At 38.9% G+C, this 18,403-nt stretch overlaps 1 protein-coding gene across 3 annotated transcripts in view; it reads left to right on the forward strand.

The window, feature by feature from the left end:
- Nucleotides 1–18,403, forward strand: part of MIPOL1 (mirror-image polydactyly 1) — a 197,533-nt gene that overhangs the window by 4,879 nt on the left and 174,251 nt on the right. The window lies entirely within an intron of this gene.

Here is an 18,403-nt window from a genome sequence, read left to right on the forward strand (position 1 = left end):
TTGAATTTGCCCCGTCTCCTGCGGCGGGGGTCGGCAGCGGCATCGCGTCCCGCCGAGGCGGCGTTTGTAGGGGCCGCTCGGCCCTTAGCGCCTCCCCGCGGGCAAGCGGCCCTGCCCGGCCTCCTCGCCTCCCCCGCCGCCGCCGGCCGGGCCCTTGCTCCGCTTACCGGCCGCGTGCGCCGTGGCAGCCGCCCCCGGCGCAGCCCCTTGGCTGGCTTGCCGTTACCTCCCCCTGCCCCGTGGCCGCCGGGCGACCCTGGCTCGCCCGACCTACCGCCAGCTCTGCAGCTGGAGAGGCGGGGAAGGACGTTTCCCGTGCGGGGATGCCGGATTCGGAGTTTGAGAGGCTGTCAGCTCAGGGGGAGGGAAGGGACGGACAGGCTGCCGCCTGGAGGGAGGGCAGCGCTGGGAAGGTGGCTTGGAGAATCTGAGGTGAAACCTCTCCCGAGCAAATTCAGGAGGTCAGTGCTGGATCTTTAGTGTCAGGTGAGAACAAACTGGGGCGGGTACTCGGAACAGTAGTAATACATTTTAAAAAAAGAAAAAAAACCACACCAAAAACTTGCCAAAATAAAGTTTGCAATCTGTGCTTTTTTTTTGAACAGAAGGACTTTAAAAAAAGCTCCTTAGGAAGTCCAAATGACTTGTATGCTTCAGCTCCTAATGTAATTAAGTTATACACTAATTGCTTTCTTGATGGTCTTGCGAAGGTCTGTTTCGGCTAAGAAAAAAGACTATGGTTTCTCAGTGGGAGCAGTTTGGAGGAAAAACATTCAGTGTGTGTATTTATCTGAGACAGCACACCCTCCAAAGTTTGCCTGTGGAACAGCTACAACTGGGTCTAGGTACAACTTCAGGGGGTTGAGGTGGTCGGTTGGAGTTGGGTGCTGTAGGAGTTTGCTTACCCGGAGTTTGGGAATTCAGAGTGCCCTGCAGCGGCATAGTTTCTTTTTGAATATTCCAGCGAGGGCCTTCTAACTGCTGTTAGAACTGCCTTAAATTGCAGTGCTTTAGTTGTGGAAGAAAAATCAATTAACCACAGCAATGCGCTTCTGGCTCAGCGGATCTCAGAGCTGCAAATTCTGGAGGTTGTGGGACCTGTGGGTCCTAGGGAAATGCAGTGATGTGCTTGCCTTGTTCTTGTACCTGTCCTTGAGCATCTGTTCTCGGCCAGTTTTGCTCTGGGAATATACAACTTTGGTTCAGCCTGAAACCACCTGTTTTGGATTATTTGCTTATTTAAATATATCATGGCACTAACTTAAATATCTTGTGCAGTTTAACAAGAGTTAAAACTAAGTCATAACAGTTAAAGTAAACATGCTGTGTTATGTGGTAGTTCTGGTTTTGTTCTATTTTGCTTTTAAGTATGCAAAATGTAGTCATTTATGACAAGGTCCTTCAGCTGTATGGGATTTGTGAGACTGAGCTGTATACACCAGTGAGCATCACCAGCGTGACAGCTAAGAGCTCTTCTGCCCATCACCAGTACAGAGATCAGCACTGATTTCAGGCTCTTGAAAGTGATAAACTTGTCTTGCCCGTCCAGCTAAGGAGAAGTTACTGCAGTTCTGGTTGCAGTATGGAAAGTGAAGGGAGGGCTGGGAGGTAAAATTATGTACAGGATTTGAGAAAGTAGGAACAACCGTTCCTGCAAGTTTTGAGGGAAGGAGGTGGAGTTTTGAAGCTATGCAGTCACTGCTGCATCTGATCACTGGGAGTGACAGCATTATCAGGGAGATATAGCCCTCCTAGGACTTGGTATATCTGCCTGTGGAGAGGATGTATGGTAGCAGAATATCCATTTTACCTCCTGGCACTTTGTTCACTAGTGTTAGATGTTTTGTCTAGTTTTCTTCTAGATACCTAGACTGATAAGGCTCAAACCAAACCAGTAGATTTGTAGTCAGGAAGATTATATACTGTCTTAGATTTAGTAAATGATTGCTTATTGTTGGCATCTGTATATATCCTTTTTGTAGTTATTACAGGTTTTCATATAGTGATACTACAAGTTCTTTAGGGCCTGATTCCCACTACAGTTTGTAATGGGAACTACTCTGCTACTCTGTCAGATAGTAGTGGGTAGCAAATGAAATTTTAAAAATCTGTTCCCCAGTTCTCACTTGATAGCTGATTAGACTTATTGCCTTTGTTTTGTTTTGTTTTGTTCTGGATTAACTTCATTTCCCTTTTAATTAATAGTTTGTCCCTTTTGGAGAAGGAAACGTTGCTTTTGTTCTTCGCATTCTGTTATTCTATCTCCCTGCGTGTTAGAAGTCATTCCAGATGATGCTAAATTAGAAATGCACTAATGTGGTGTTATCCTCTTTTCTTGACCAGTAAGAAACAAACCAATTGTCAGGCTTACTATTTCTCCTGCAGCGAGACAAACCCAACGCTTTGTATTACTGGCAGAAATAGGAGTACAGTGCTGATGCCCTGTGGCCCAGGTATAGCTTTTTGCAATTTGTGGGGTGTTTAGTTTTTGAGGGTGCCTAGGTTAGTAAAAATGTAAGGAAGTTTTCGGGGCTTGCTTGAAGGGGTTAGGGGAGGAGAGAAAATATGGGGTTTGTAATTCTTTGTGAAAAGAATCATTAAACTACTCACTAGAATTGAAAGCAAGAAGGTACATGTGAGCTGAGGGTGAAGGGGGAGAGAATCCTGCCTGTGGTCACAGTTTTGTGTAAAATAGTAATGTGAACTTGAGAGATACCCTAACGAATCTTTTTGCTACTTCCTCTTAAACTTTTTAGGCTGCTAAACATATGGCAGAGTAGATGCTTCATGTTAATGGCAGCATGCAGATAGGGAAATGTTTTTAAACTATGAATTGCTGATCTGACTTGATGTTCGCTTTAGTACAGATCTCCCAAATCTATGCAGAGGCTTCTTTTCACTTTTACATCTCTTATCCTATATGTCCAATAGATGTTTTGAAACTTACTTTTAAAACAACTAACCAACCCTTCTGGACTGCAGTCTATTAACGGATTTATCTACAGGGTAGTGTTGCAACTGGCAGGTATTCCTGAAAGTACGATTGCTGGCTTTTGCCTTTTCCTTTTAAAAGAAAATTATTTTGAATGGGTAGCAGAAACAGTTTTGAATGCTTATTTGCAGAACAGATACAGCTATGGAAAGAACCAGTATGTATGCTCATTTAAGGTGAATCTCTGCTGCTTTGAGGCACCAGTTTTTTAAGTGATAGGATGGTTGGTGTGCTCCCTGCTAGCCTCATGAGTCATGATACAGAAACCATAACAGCAGGCTTCTGTTTTCTACAGTAATTCTTGGTTTGGACTTGAGTCTGTTAAGGACAGGTTAAAATGCAAACTGGCAGTTTCTGCAAAGTGATGGCCTTTGCTATATAAAAGAACATTAGGTATTAGAATTTTGAAAATATTTTACATGTGTATTGGGTTTGCGTGGCAAGGTTTTGGTAGCAGGGGGGCTACAGGGTGACTTCTGTGAGAAGTTGCTAGAAGCTTCCCCTATGTGCGATAGAGCCAATGCCAGCTGGCTCCAAGATGGACCTGCCCATGGCCAAGGCTGAGCCCGTCAGTGATGGTAGCATCGCCTCTGTGATAACATATTTAAGAAGGCGGGGGGGGAACCCATGGGAATTGCAGCCAGAGAGAGGAGTGAGAATATGTGAGAGAAACAACCCTGCAGACACCAAGGTTGGTGAAGAAGGAGGGGGAGGAGGTGCTCCAGGCACCAGAGGAGAGATTCCCCTGCAGCCCGTGGGGAAGACCATGGTGAGGCAGGCTGTCCCCCTGCAGCCCAGGGAGGTCCATGGTGGAGCAGATATCCACCTTCAGCCCAGGGAGGACCCCACAGCGGAGCAGGTGGATGCCTGAAGGAGGCTGTGACCCCGTGGGAAGCCCATGCTGGAGCAGGTTCCTGGCAGGACCTGTGGCCCTGTTGAGAGAGGAACCCACGCTGGAGCAGGTTTGCTGGCAGGACTTGTGACCCCGCAGGGGACCCACGCTGGAGCAATGTGCTCCTGAAGGACTGCACCCAGTGGAAGGGACCCCTGCCGGAGCAGTTCATGAAGAACTGCAGCTCATGGGAAGGACTCACGTTAGAGAAGTTTGTGGAGGACTGTCTCCTGTGGGAGAGACCCCACGCTGGAGCAGGGGAAAAGCGTGAGGAGTCCTGCCCCTGAGGAGGAAGGAGCAGCAGAGGCAACATGTGATGAACTAACCACAACCCCCATTCCCCATCCCCGTGTGCTGCTGGGGGGAAGGAGGTGCAGAAAACCAGGAGTAAAGTTAAGCCTGGGAAGAAGGGAGGGGTGGGAGGAAGGTGTTCTTAAGATTTGGTTTTATTTCTCATTACCCTTCTCTGATTTGATTGGTAATAAATTAAATTAATTTCGAGTCTGTTTTGCCTGTGATGGTAATTGGTTGAGTGATGTCTCCCTGTCCTTGTCTTGACCCATGAGCCTTTCATTCTATTTTCTCTCCCCTGTCCAGTTGAGGAGGGAAGTGATGGAGTGGCTTTGGTGCAAACCTGGCATCCAGCCAGGGTCAACCCACCACAACATGAAATATTGCTGGGATTGTTTTTTGGTTGTCATAGTATCAGTGAATCAAATCATATTTTTTTATTTAAATGTGCATGTGTGTTAGTTACAATTCTCTCAAATAAATGGCATTTCTTGAGCCTTTTTGTATGAAGTGTGAAACAGGCACTGCTTATCTGTCCCAAGTACAAGTAATAGAGACATAATAATTTAAATTGAATGCCAGTGGATAGCTATCATAATGCAGTATGTGTTCATGGATTTCCTCTGTTTGTTACTGCACATTAACTACACGTGAAAACAGCTTGTTGTATTTATTGTTCACCTTTACACTTGGCTGAGCCTTGTCAAAGATGTTGTCAGATTTATTTCATGCTTTTCAGAGGAATTAAAACTCAGTGATTCAGTTAATTATTTTGAAAGCTTTTTTTTTTTTGAAAGCCAAAGTTGTGGCACCTGTCACCTATGGTCAACTTTGTTGGCCACCAGAATACATGTACAGCTTGTTTTCTTTTTTTGTTTACCAGTGCTTTTCTGTTACAGGTGTGTAAAAGGAGTTTATTGGGTCAGGTGCCTAGTGGGAGGCTATTTGTATGTGTGCTGCAAGTTCGGTGTGATACATGTGCACGAGATGACTTGTAGGGATGCTTCTGTGGGTTCTGGAGTGGGGAAGGGGATGAAGGGCTGAGTAGGGTCCATGAGCGACTCTACAGGCTGTTTGCCATTATTGTTGCTGAAATGTATTCTGGAAATTCATGTTGAAAAAGGCATATAATTCCGTTGGTGACTTTATGTGTAGTTAAAATTATCATCGATATGTTGCTTTCAGTTTTAGCAGGGAATAAAATACATGAGACTGGTTCATAGTATCTTTTCCTTATTAGCAGGAATCTATGCTGTCATTTTGCTCAGTATCACTTGCTAGAGTAGCAAACCAAGGAACAGATCCAACTTCCCTTTAGGTGAATGGCAAAACTTCCATCGGTCACAGCAGCGTGGGATTACACTGCGGGTTTGGAAGAAATAATTGGTAATGAGTTCAGTTCCTGGAGGGCATTAATTTTTGCACCATGAAATCCATAGTAAATTGAGTTAAGGAGATCCACATAACATGCTGGTAGACAAATGTTATCCTTTCTGTCCTTTTATGTAAATATGTTGAAGACAGAATTTGATCTTTAAGTTATACGTTCATTTAAATAGTAATATTCCAGCTAGCTATGCACTAATTTAAATGTTAAGTGTGAAATAAATTAGAAAAATCTAATCTGCTTCAGTAATGTAGTATTAGGACAAAGAAGGATTAAAATACTTGGTTATTGATTAGCTCTTTGGAGGGAGAGGGTGGCAGTTCCCATCAGGATTTGTGGAATGAGAGCAGGGTTGTGTCTGAATTGAAACTGTTCTGAGAATGCTGTATGGTGCTCCCCTGTGAGAGAATTTTAACATGGGATCAAAGATTGCTGTACTCGAAGCAGACAGATTGAATTTTTAATGGTGTTTTTAAAATGTGCAAATCTAATAATTTATGTTGACTTGTACTTTAGCTTATAAATAAAAATGTCCACTTGTAAAGAGACTATTTAGTGCTGAAGAATTGCTTCGTGCTTTTGTGTGTGTATGTATTACGGTTGGTGGGAACAGAACTAGAAACTTGTCATTAGTTGCCAATTTAACAAATGAATGGTACTAAGCTTAGATTGGCTTGGGGAAAGGGAATAGGGCTTTCTGAGGCATGGCAGTTGTTATATATGGAAATGAAAAGTATTATTTCTTTTTTGCAGAGTGTTTACACAATTAAAAATATTACTGTGCGTTGTTTCAGTTTTTAATGCACAAAGTTAAATATGTATAGATATTTGTATTGTGAACATTGTTTCTTTTTTTTAGATGTCCTTGGCTTGTTTTCCTTTGGGAGTAATCAGCTCTGCTTTAGCTTTCTTTCACTACACTATTTCCAAACATATATATTTGACCCCCTCTCTTTGTTAATTCTGTGTATCAACAGGTGAGGAATTGGAACCATTCTTAGTGCTTACGTATTAAATTTGATAGGAAATAAAATATCAGTTTGTACTATGTTTTTGTTGGTTTTTCCCTATGTATTATAGATTTAACTTCATTTTAGAAGCTTAATTGACTGCCAAAAAGATAAGCCTAGTTACCAAGAAAAATGGTAACTCAGCTTGTAGCTGAGCATAGTTAGAGAAATGAGAATACTAACTGAGCATAATTAGAAAATTATTCTAAGAAATTCCAGTGGCCACTTCAATGCTATTGAAAGAATTTATGCAAAAATAAGTGTGTTCTTTTTTTAGCATTCATTTTTCTTAATAATGGTATGACACATAGTTATATATTTCTTTAAAAACAGCTAGTCCTGTTTGAGAGAGATTAGGTAGTGAAATGTGAAGAAAATGCATATCTAATGCAGTGTCCTGTCTGGATATTGTCATTTATGCTGGTTGTAGTTGCCTAAATTATACCTACCATATAATAAAATCATTGGTATTGATACAATAAAGTTATTAGTGTCAGTATAATAGTTTAACAAAGTTATTAGTATTACTTTTAGAAAGGCACAATTTGGTTTTCTCAAGTACAGTTCTTAATTTCAGGTTTCTTTGATTTACAGTTGGACTTGCTTTAAGATTCTGTTGCTCAATGTGTTGTCCTTCTGGTCACGTTCAAGTAAATAAAACTTCAGGTTCTATAGGATTTTGCAACATTAGGTGCTCAGTAGGTGAGAATGTGTTAACTTGGTTATGCAAATTTTTAGATACAAGCATGAGAAACAGAGCAGGATTTTTCATTGTGTTTTTCTATAGTGTGCTTGTACTTGTGCACAGATACAGGCAGTTTCTTCCATTTTCTGTTACAGCAGAGTATTAGCATGTGGTTTTCCTTGTCTGAAGTTTGACTTAAGCACTGTATGACCGATTTGCTTCTTGGTACCTTCCTTGTAATGAGGCACTGTGAAACACCCACCACAATTTTAAGAATTGTTGAATGTTTTGTAGCTCTTTTTGTAGAGCTACAAAAATGTGTTCTGATTTTGAATTTCTTTATCACAAATATTACTAGATGAGTGATAAACGTTGTATCATAGACATTCAATTGCTCAGTGTAATCAAAGTAGGACAATCAAATACTCAGATACCAATTTAAATATGTTTTCACAGATGCTAGTTGACTTTTTTCCACTTTTTCTTTTTTGTTTTTTCCTCTGCTAGTTGTCAGGATACCATAGGCTTGCTGACAGTGTAAACAGTTTAAGGTAGAATAAAAATTAGTCTTGAAGTAGTTAATATCTCAGTTCCCATGATCTGTATCTGAAGAAAAACAAACAGTATTTAATAAGTCTGTATCTTGGATCTGTTTGTAATGGTATTTATTTTCATTAGACCACAGGAATCTTGAAGTTAAACTTTTCTCTTTGCATCTGACTATGTATGATGGAAAAGGATGTAGTTCCACACCTATATCCTTCTCAAGTGTACCCTGCATGGATGTCATTGTTTCTTAAAGAGACATCAGCAACCCCATAGTTCTGCTCAGTTGTATTTGTAAAATGCATTTTGATTAAAATTTGAACTTAGCAAGTGAAAAGCCACCTTCAAGGTTTAAATTTTGCTTTTCCTTCAAGATAAAATAAAAAAGAAAAAAGGCAGCATTCTGTTCTCATTCTGTGGTGTTATGCAAGTTCATTGTAGGAGATTTTGTCCATTAGTCTCTTCAACTGTCATTTTAGGGCGACAAGCTAAATTGGGAAAACTGAGCCCCAGGAGGAGCTGCATGAATTCCCTGGTGTCCTTGTTCACCAGTTCTCCCTGCTTTGTAGGATATTCCATAGTGCCTGGGTTTTATTACTCCTTGCTCCATTCCTGCCTTCTTGCTGTGACCATCTGTTGGTTGTTTGCAGGTGTTCCTGGCTAAATTATTCTCGCATTTTCCTATGTATAGGTATGGTTGTGAGGGATGTGGATACTTCCATGGTTCCCTTACCCTGACCCCATCGCTCTTGTGCCTCTGACAGTACTGAGCACCATTTAGCTGCCTTCAACATGGCGTTGAGTGTGGGGCAGGGTGGTTAAAGAAAAGACGTGGGGAGGAGTTGTGGAGCTCACTGTCCTTTTCCTGCACTGTCTCTTTTCTTGCTCCAGGTCTTAAGTTAGCTGCTGATCTTGCTAGACATGCCTTGGAGAAAAGAATTGGGGTGACTAGTCAGCCATTTGTTGGCCCTTGCCACCTCTAGATGTGATTGCTGCTTGGGCAGGCACTATCTAATTTCTCAGCTGTTGCTCTGCAGTCACCACAGTAAGCTTGTTCAAAACAAGCTCAGGTAACTACCTGAACTGCTGCACAGAAGTGGTAGCACTGCTGCTGCTTTCTGTTCCAGCTTCTCTTCTGCAGCCTGAGCTCAGCAGGCTTGGCTGATGGGCACAGAGGGTCCTGGGGAGGAAAAGATACTGCTCTTTTTCAGTACCAAATGTGAATTGAAGGCAGAGTGGGGTTAGTAAGGCAAGGGCTCAGTTTGAGAAATGCTGCGTATGACAGCAGTTGCCAAATTAATCTTTAATGTTAGACATACTATAGCTGCATGAGCTGCAGTTGCTACAGTGCAGAAATACCCTTGATGAAAACTGATGGCAGTCTCCTACTGAAACTTTTTTGCTTCTGTATGTTTGAGGAATTCCCTTTTTTAAGGAAAAAGACAACCACCTTTAATGCCTTAAACTGTGCAGATATTATGCAATTAATTTTCAGTAATTTTTTTGAGTTATCTGTGTTTGCTTATTTCCTAGCTTTAAGAAAGAGCAATAAAGCTTTACATCTGGATTGGGAGTATATAGTCATATGTTTGTTCTTTAGAGCAGTTTTTTAGATACATTTTACAGATATTAAAGGATAGTAAAAAATTTCATATACATACAACTGTTTCCACCTAGCATGTGTGAGTGCATGTATTTGGTTGACTGTTTTCTTCTGAACCAGTAGTGTTTTCTGAATATCCTGATCTTATTAGCAAATGGAGATGTGAAATAGCTGTTGAGATTTTAATTTTTTTCCTACCTGCTCTTCCCCTGGGTGTGCAGGATCCCAAACCGGTAGATGGAGCCCTGTGCCAACAGCCAGCTTTAAAAAGGCTGCAGGGTGTACTTGCAGCCTCTCTATCGGGAGAGCCAGGCAGGAGGGGCTTCTTGAGCATGTATCGTAATATGTTTTATTCATATGTAATAAATGAACACGGGTTTAAAATTAAATGTCTAGTATTAGCTGTGAAAGTCAAGGCAGTGACCATGTGCTGAGATGCTTAGGGACAGTTTTGCGGTGTTTGTGGGGGCCAGGTGATTGGGTGAAATACCCTGATCTGTTCTAGAGCACTGCCAAGTATGACAGCTCGTCTGGTATGCCATGCGTTTTCCCTTTACACTTAATTTCCGAGTCAACTGCTTGTTGTTAGGCAAATCTTGGTTGAGAGCATCAAAAACAGGGCCTGTGGGAAGCTCTTAAGAAACTTACAAGGCAGAAGAATTTGCTTTTCAAATGTAAGTTTTGGGATTTGGTTTTGTATTTTTGTTTCTCGCTAATGCTAACTGCTGATCCTTTTGAAACTATATTTTTGAGTATTGAAATTGTTGAATAGTGCAGTTCATAAATTCAAAATCAGCAGTAGCTAATCTTGCATATGCCCTATTTTGCATGGTGTGTGTCCACACCCTCAGCCCAGTGCTGTGTTATGCAGTTCAACTAACTGATACAGTGGGCTTGGTTTGCTGATATCTGTGTGGGCTGCTTGTAAAACTATGAAGAATGTGCAAGTTGCAACAACTTTCTTTAGAAATAAGTTTACCTGATGCGGTTTTGTGTGTAGAAGAGATACGCTAATTTCGACGATAGTGTCGAATAGATGAGATAGTGTGAGAACAGTTCCTAAATAGCAAGGTGCTAATTTTATTTGAAAATGTTCTTAATTTTAAAGGGAGAAAGGAGGATAATGTTTTAGAAATAAGAAGAGGTAGTAAGTTTTTATTATTGTTGTGGGGTTTTTTGTTGTGTTTCTGCCAATAAATATATACTTGAAAAATCTGCCAGATTAGGATTATTCTGTCATTGTAACAGGTACACAATTTGTATAACATGTACCCTGCATTTCTTATTTGAAATTCTAGGTGACTTAATGTTTACATTTCAAAACAGTGGGAGGGGTGTGGGTCCCCGGTGTTCTTGCTCTGACTAATATTTCTGTGCAGTAACACTCCTGTACAGTATCTTATATCCCAAAGGAAAAATGAAGTCATTCTCAAAGCCTGCAGATTTGTCTGATGACTATATGAATACTGAGCTAAGTTGCAATCTGAATAATCTTTGGAAATGTGTTTCTGCCTGCTGTTCATTATGCACGTGAAACCGGTGTTCAGATGTTAGGGAATGGGGTTAAAAGTGAGATTGTGAAAGCATTTGTCAAAAATAAATTACTGAGTTAGCATTCTGCTGGAATGGTATAATTTGGTTTGCTTTATTTGTTTTAATGGTTAGTAGTCACTTTTGCTTATGGTTTGCAAAAATGAAATTAGGGATTTTCTTTCACATGGCACATAGCAAACTGTAGTACAGCACTCCAGTCATTCAAACCCAAGTATTTGTTGCACTTTGGAGAGGGAGCTCTAGACAGTATTCCAGCTTGTTACTGTTTCAGTGCATTTAAAAAACAACCAAACACAAACCACAACTATGAACATCCTTGTGCATTGGAGGGAGAAAAGAAAAACAGTCGCCTGGTGGGTTGACCCTGGCCAGCAGCTAAGGACCCGCACAGCTGCTTGCTCGCCACCACCCCCAGCAGGATGGGGGAGAGAATAGGGAAAGCAGAAGGCAGAAAACTCATGGTTCAAGACAAAGACATTTTAATAAGCAAAGGAAAAAGAAGAAAGAAAAAAAAATGCAAAAAAGATGCAAATAGTCACTCACCATGTCCCACCCACAAGCATACCAATACCCAGCCAGTCTCTGAGCAACAGCTGCTTCAGAAGACAAAACGCACACCCCCTTCTTGCTTTACCCCAGTTTCTGTTGCTAAGCATGACTTATATGGTATGGAATACCCCTTTGGCCAGTTTGGGCCAGCTCTGTCCGCTCCCAACTTTTCTTTAATAATTTGGAAGAAATTTGACTTGTATGCAGCAGTTGGTCACGACAATGACTTTTCACATACCAACGAAGTTTCAGCATGTAGATTTGGCATTAACAATGTATCTTAAGCCGTCTTTGGTTTGTTTGAGAATGATCATGCCATTTAATTTTGAGGCATCATTAGAGGGGTCATGCTTTTGTGTTCTTTGAATTTTTATTTAGTTACTAGCAGAGGCAGTGATATTAGCACAAAAAGGAAGCTGTAGAAGAATACAAATACTTGACTTAAGTGTTTATAAAAACAAGCTTTTTCCCCCCTCTAGGGAATGGTTACAAAGTTTTAGCTCATGATCTTGTTAAAGGAACCCATTCTTTGGAGAGGAGTTGAGCTTTTTCAGGAAAAGTTTGACAGTGAAGCTTTTAATGAAATACAGGGTAGAGCTGAAAAGACCAAATGTCCAGAAAATTACATTCCAATGAATGTTTGTCCTTAGAAGCAAAAGAGGAGCTTAATAATCTTGTATGAAACATGAAATGAATGGCAGAATCAACAGGGTGGGTTTACTGGTCATTAAAAGGTGGGGAGAAAAAAAGACAAGCCTTCGTAAACTTGGCCTTAAAATGTTTTTAAAAAAAACAAAACACAGAAACACCAAGTCTTGCACCTGCCAGTACATGGAGAACATCATGAAAAGATGAGTGATAAATGTTTTTCTGTGCTTGATGCATCAGTTGAATTTGGCAGTTGCCCTGAAGAAAGTGGAGACCACCTCTGTGTGTGTTCAACATTCCTTATGTATCAGCACCTGATTCTTTTGATAGATTTTATGTAGTGCCTGAAGCATTTAGCAGGGAAGTACAACACATGTTGAATAGCAGAGGTTGTAGTGAGGTCTGATGTTTTGACCCAAGGAAGATGATAGAAATGTAGAGCTAGCAATTGTGAAAAGCTTTGGGAAGAATCAGAGCTTCTAGGCTCTGGTTTCTTTTCTCTTGATCCAAAAGATCTCAGGTGGTAACTGAAGCAGATTAATTTCTGACTCTGATATAAGCAGAAGTCATAGATTTTTTCTCCTGACAGTATAGGGTACCTCAAAGACCTATTGATAGTTGCCTGTAGCATGAGGTTTCATCACTGCTATAGTTTTTTTTGTTAACAGGTTACATTGAGTCGGGAAGGAGATTATGGGAACTGAGCCCTTTAAAGAACTCCTGCAAAACACAGAACAAATCATCAGGTTGTGCAGAGGCTTGTGATCTTCTGTATTGACCAGCTATAACATAGCAACTGATTGAAAAAGGTCTGTTGGTCTTCTGAGGTCTGAGTGGTTTCTGAGTGCAAATGGGGGGGAGGCAGGACACCTAGACAACTGCAGTCTTACATGCAAAACTATTCTGACTGAGGTCCTTGAACTTTTTATGGCTTACATTTGCATCTTAGCAGCAGGATTGGGCAAAGCTTTAATATTCTGTGTTTAACGTTCGTTGAGACACATAAGCTCACTAGCTCTAATGCAAAGCATCTTTCAAAACGCTAATTCTCTGTTCTCGCTGTAAAATATATGTGGTATATACTTGCAATCTGGCCCATGCCTAGAAACAGGTTTCCTGCTGGGCTAATTATCACTAATTGTGCTACTCTTGTATAGCAGTAAGGGAAACTGGCAAGGTAAATTGGTCTAATACTGACATTTATGAGCTAAACAGTATGGACTGTTCTGTTCTTAGAGAGGTGTGGTATGAAATTTTAGTTGAACATAAATCAACCAACCAAGAGGGAAATTCACCCAACAGTTAAAATATCTTAAATGGTGTGCACCTGTGACACGTAGCCTTTTCTGAAAGTTGAATGACTTTGGTGGTGGTTTGATTCTTATTCCCCTTTGAAAGCAGATTGTACAAGCTGGGGAATTGTGCTGGCTTCCCTGTTCAGCTTTGTAAATGCAGTGTGGTTCAAACTGATGTTACTGCTCTTTATACACCAATGAGCAGTTTTGCCTGTTCCTTATGTCTAAGGCACAGATTCCAGGTGGATGTCACAAAATCCCTTTTTCCTTATTTTTTGTTTGTAGGACAGATTTGAGTCATTATCTCTAGGATAAGGAGATGGTAAAGCACGTCAGTAATTTCTATAGGAACTATTTACAGTCTGGCAGAGGAAGGATATTCCCAAAGGTTTTTATCTTATTTTACATTGTTTATATAAGTGTGTCTGTGTATGTATTTAAAATAATGTGCTAGGATTTTCAACTGTTTTCTAGGATTTGGCCAGATTAAAACTAGAGTTTGTGGTTTTTAATCTTTCCCTAGCTATCTGTTGCAGTACCATTTCACTGTAGGACTTTTGTTGATCAGTTTTTTCTTGATTTTTAAAAAGCTATTGAAGAACACCTGTATCTGTTTTTGTATAAAATCTGCTGATAATATGAAAAAGATACTACTAGAATGTTTTCCTGGCTCAATTAAGAATGATAGCAGATAAGCAATTTGATATTTCTCTATATGAAACTCTATGATTAGGGCTTAGACAAGCTGCTTTAATCACTTATTGCTTGTATCTTATAGTTTTATAGTTAATTTGGGAAGTAAGAGTAATCGTTTTTGTTGTATCCTTTTGTGGACTGGATGTAAATTAATCACAGAAGTACAGTGTCAGCAGTGTCATAATGCAAATAAACCAAATGGTTATTTCATTATTTTATTGAAATGGCAAGAGTTTGCAAAGATCTTTTGTCTTAATAGATTAGCCAGAATTCATTGGAAAAAGTCTTAGTATGTTTAAGGTAATGGAAGAAAATTGCTTTCAGTACATCCTACAGAGATCCTGTTTAAAACAGATGACAGTCTGTCACGTTCAGTAGCACATCAGTCATCAGATTTATTCTAATTCCTTAAGCTGAACATTTCATTCAAGCTTGTAGATTGCCTTGTCAAGCTACCAAAAGCCTCATAGCTTTTCTGTCAAGCATTGAGTTGCACCAGCAGTTCACACATAAATGCTAAGCTGCAAAAATATTGTTTATTTTCTTTAACCTTTTATTCAGTTAACTACAGTGTTCTTTTGTGTTATTTTCTCCACATGCGTTTATCACAAGGTATTTGAGGGACTACTTCCTAAACATGCCTCATCCTGACCACAGCCACTTCAGACCAAGGGCCACTCATTTTGGGATGTGTTGTTTTTACTCGTAGCAGTCTAGACCACCATGGTTACGACATTCCTCCTCTAATCACAAAGGCCCAGTGAACAGCTTTGTTTGCTGCAGACATGAAGGAATTCCACTGCCAGTGCTCATGTGGCACTGGTGTGGCCAGTCTGGCTTTGTGCAGAGTAGCCATGGTCATGGACTTCTGCTTGCCCTGTATGGAAAGTGGCAATTTTGCTATCAGCCCATATAGCTGTGCCATTCTTCATATTTATTCATCAAAATCTCTTTTCATGCTTTTTCATGTTTTTTCATGCTTTACCATGTGTGTTTGTGTACAAGTACTGTGGCTGAATTGGGCTCCTTGCTTTTGTTGCACATGTGCCACCTTGGAGAAAAGAAATTTTTCTTTTTTTTTTCTTTTGTCTTTTTTTTTCTTTTGTCTTTTTTTTCTTTTGTCTTTTTTTTTCTTTTGTCTTTTTTTCTTTTGTCTTTTTTTTCTTTTGTCTTTTTTTTCTTTTGTCTTTTTTCTTTTGTCTTTTTTCTTTTGTCTTTTTTTCTTTTGTCTTTTTTTCTTTTGTCTTTTTTCTTTTGTCTTTTTTCTTTTGTCTTTTTTTTCTTTTGTCTTTTTTTCTTTTGTCTTTTTTTCTTTTGTCTTTTTTTCTTTTGTCTTTTTTTCTTTTGTCTTTTTTTCTTTTGTCTTTTTTTCTTTTGTCTTTTTTCTTTTGTCTTTTTTTCTTTTGTCTTTTTTCTTTTGTCTTTTTTTCTTTTGTCTTTTTTCTTTTGTCTTTTTTTTCTTTTGTCTTTTTTTTCTTTTGTCTTTTTTTTCTTTTGTCTTTTTTTCTTTTGTCTTTTTTTCTTTTGTCTTTTTTTCTTTTGTCTTTTTTTCTTTTGTCTTTTTTTCTTTTGTCTTTTTTTCTTTTGTCTTTTTTTCTTTTGTCTTTTTTTCTTTTGTCTTTTTTTTCTTTTGTCTTTTTTTCTTTTGTCTTTTTTTTCTTTTGTCTTTTTTTTCTTTTGTCTTTTTTTTCTTTTGTCTTTTTTTCTTTTGTCTTTTTTTTCTTTTGTCTTTTTTTTCTTTTGTCTTTTTTTTCTTTTGTCTTTTTTTCTTTTGTCTTTTTTTCTTTTGTCTTTTTTTCTTTTGTCTTTTTTTCTTTTGTCTTTTTTTTCTTTTGTCTTTTTTTTCTTTTGCCTTTTTTTTCTTTTGCCTTTTTTTTCTTTTGCCTTTTTTTCTTTTGCCTTTTTTTCTTTTGCCTTTTTTTTCTTTTGCCTTTTTTTTCTTTTGCCTTTTTTTTCTTTTGCCTTTTTTTTCTTTTGCCTTTTTTTTCTTTTGCCTTTTTTTTCTTTTGCCTTTTTTTTCTTTTGCCTTTTTTTCTTTTGCCTTTTTTTTCTTTTGCCTTTTTTTTCTTTTGCCTTTTTTTTCTTTTGCCTTTTTTTTCTTCTCATCGCTGCCCTTTTTCCTCTTCCCCTCCTCTTTTCTTTCTCCCTGACTTCTAATTCTGAGCCTTTTGCTTTCCTTAAAACAAATTTTCTGTGTAATCCATAGCACTTGCATACAAAGTATACTTGGGCGTGTGTGGTAGTGAGAACTTGAGGCGCAGTTCACTTTCTTTGAAGTCGGCATATGTATGTCTAAGGTAGTAAAACATTGGGATGGTTAGTTGAAGTGATGTTAGTTAATTGCGCTAAGAAAAGAAAGTAAACTATTAGGTTGATGCATTTGTATAATTTATATTTAAGCCCCAAAAATTGTTTGGTAAAGTGATTTTTCATGAACCACTGAAAGGCTCATGTTCAGGTTAGACTAATCTCTATATTAAACTGCTAATGCTATGGCATTCACATAAAGTCGTGGCTGCGCTTTAATAGGAAAAAGACTTCCTTGGTTATCTTTTTCAGCTATTTAAAAAACAAAACCACAAAACAAACCCTAAGCTCTGTGTTAATAATTTTCCAGAACCACCAACTTCAGAACTCTACTTTCTACTTCTAATTCTTCACTGTAACTTGTGATTTCTTCTAATAGGTGTTTTTCTGTCATTTACATGCAATGCTACATTTTCTCTCCTAATCTGGTGTTTTTCTTTTGTTATAAAATCCTGTTATTTCTTTATACTGTTTTTTGGTCTGCTAAATGGCCAATATGTTCTTCTAGCAGGCTTATGCCTTGAACAGATATTCTGAAAGACACATTGTATGTGTCTAAAAAGGAACTGTGGGGTTGAAGCCCTAGATAAAATTAAAGCCTGAGTATGTTAAAAAAAAAAATTGTTAAAATGTCAAGATAATGAAAAGTCAGAAAATAAATTATACCTATTATTAATTTTGACTTGTATTCAAACATAGAAACATGTAGCGCCGACAAAAGCTGGTTACAGAGAGATAAAATTCAATTTTACACTAGGATAATTGTTTTATGTATTTTATATTTATTTATAGGATCAGATAAAGGCTTGGAATTCTCAATATAAATCACAGTATGGTCCTGATGAATGCCGTGGTCAGTAAGTGGAAAACCCTTCACTTGCAAAACACGTTACTACTGCTGAAAATACCAAGTGAATAAAATGAAACTGATAAGCACAATCTTTCCTACTATACGTTCTTTACTTGCATTATAATGTTAGAGCTTTGAGTATTTTTGGTTTTCAAAGGAGTTAGTAGGTATTAACACTGTCAGCATCCTCCCAGATATTACCTTGTCCTGGTTTCTGAAACCAGGACATACCTGTAGCCAAATTAACATGTCTTTGTTAAAAAGAGATTAATGCAAAACTTGCTTGAGGTCTGTGGGTGAGAACAGAACTATTGCTGCAGTAACATTGGGAAATTAGATTGCCCTGTTCAGACGGCCTTGTGTGTGCTGGAGATGTAGTTGATGGGATCCAAATGCTATGCAGATGATGAAGCCCATGATTTAAGAATACATTTCTGTAATAAATTGCTTCCTATCAGGAGCATCTTCTATCAAGAAGGCTTATTTTATCCAGAATTGGATCTCTGGTATGTCTTGAAGAGAAGGAAGTTTAACTATTTTTCAGATTTGGCAGGTCAATAAAATGGAGAATGTACGCTGTTGATGATTTTTTTCTGCAGGGAGGTGGTTCAGTCTCGGGTACATCAGCTGACCCTCTATGTCAGTCTGAACTAAAGAAGGAGACAACCTCTAAGTAACCAAATTGCAAGCTGAGATTTGAAACAGGTAGGTAGCTAACTGAAATGACTGCCATTCATCCTACCACAAATATTTAATAAATAAGCTGTAACATTCAGTGACAGGTTTTTCCATAAGGTAGCGTATTGGAGCTTTTGAGTTCTAGGGCAATAAGAAATAGACTTCTCGACATGGCATCCACTTCACAAAAAATGTTACTAGACCTGGCAAGACTTTTGTCAAGCTGGACATTTTTCAGAAGTGTTGGCTTCCAAAACATGTCTTGATCAGCTGCCCTTATTATACAGAAACAGTGAGTTCTACATCTGTTGCTTGTTACAGATTCCAGGTTTTCTGGGCTTCTGACAAAGTACCAGTGTCACTGAGGTCAGTAACTTGCCACTGTTACCTGAGTTAGATCACATCAGAGAGTAGTGGCAA

This window comes from Harpia harpyja, chromosome 3 (assembly GCF_026419915.1).
Source record: "Harpia harpyja isolate bHarHar1 chromosome 3, bHarHar1 primary haplotype, whole genome shotgun sequence".
NCBI lineage: Eukaryota > Metazoa > Chordata > Aves > Accipitriformes > Accipitridae > Harpia > Harpia harpyja.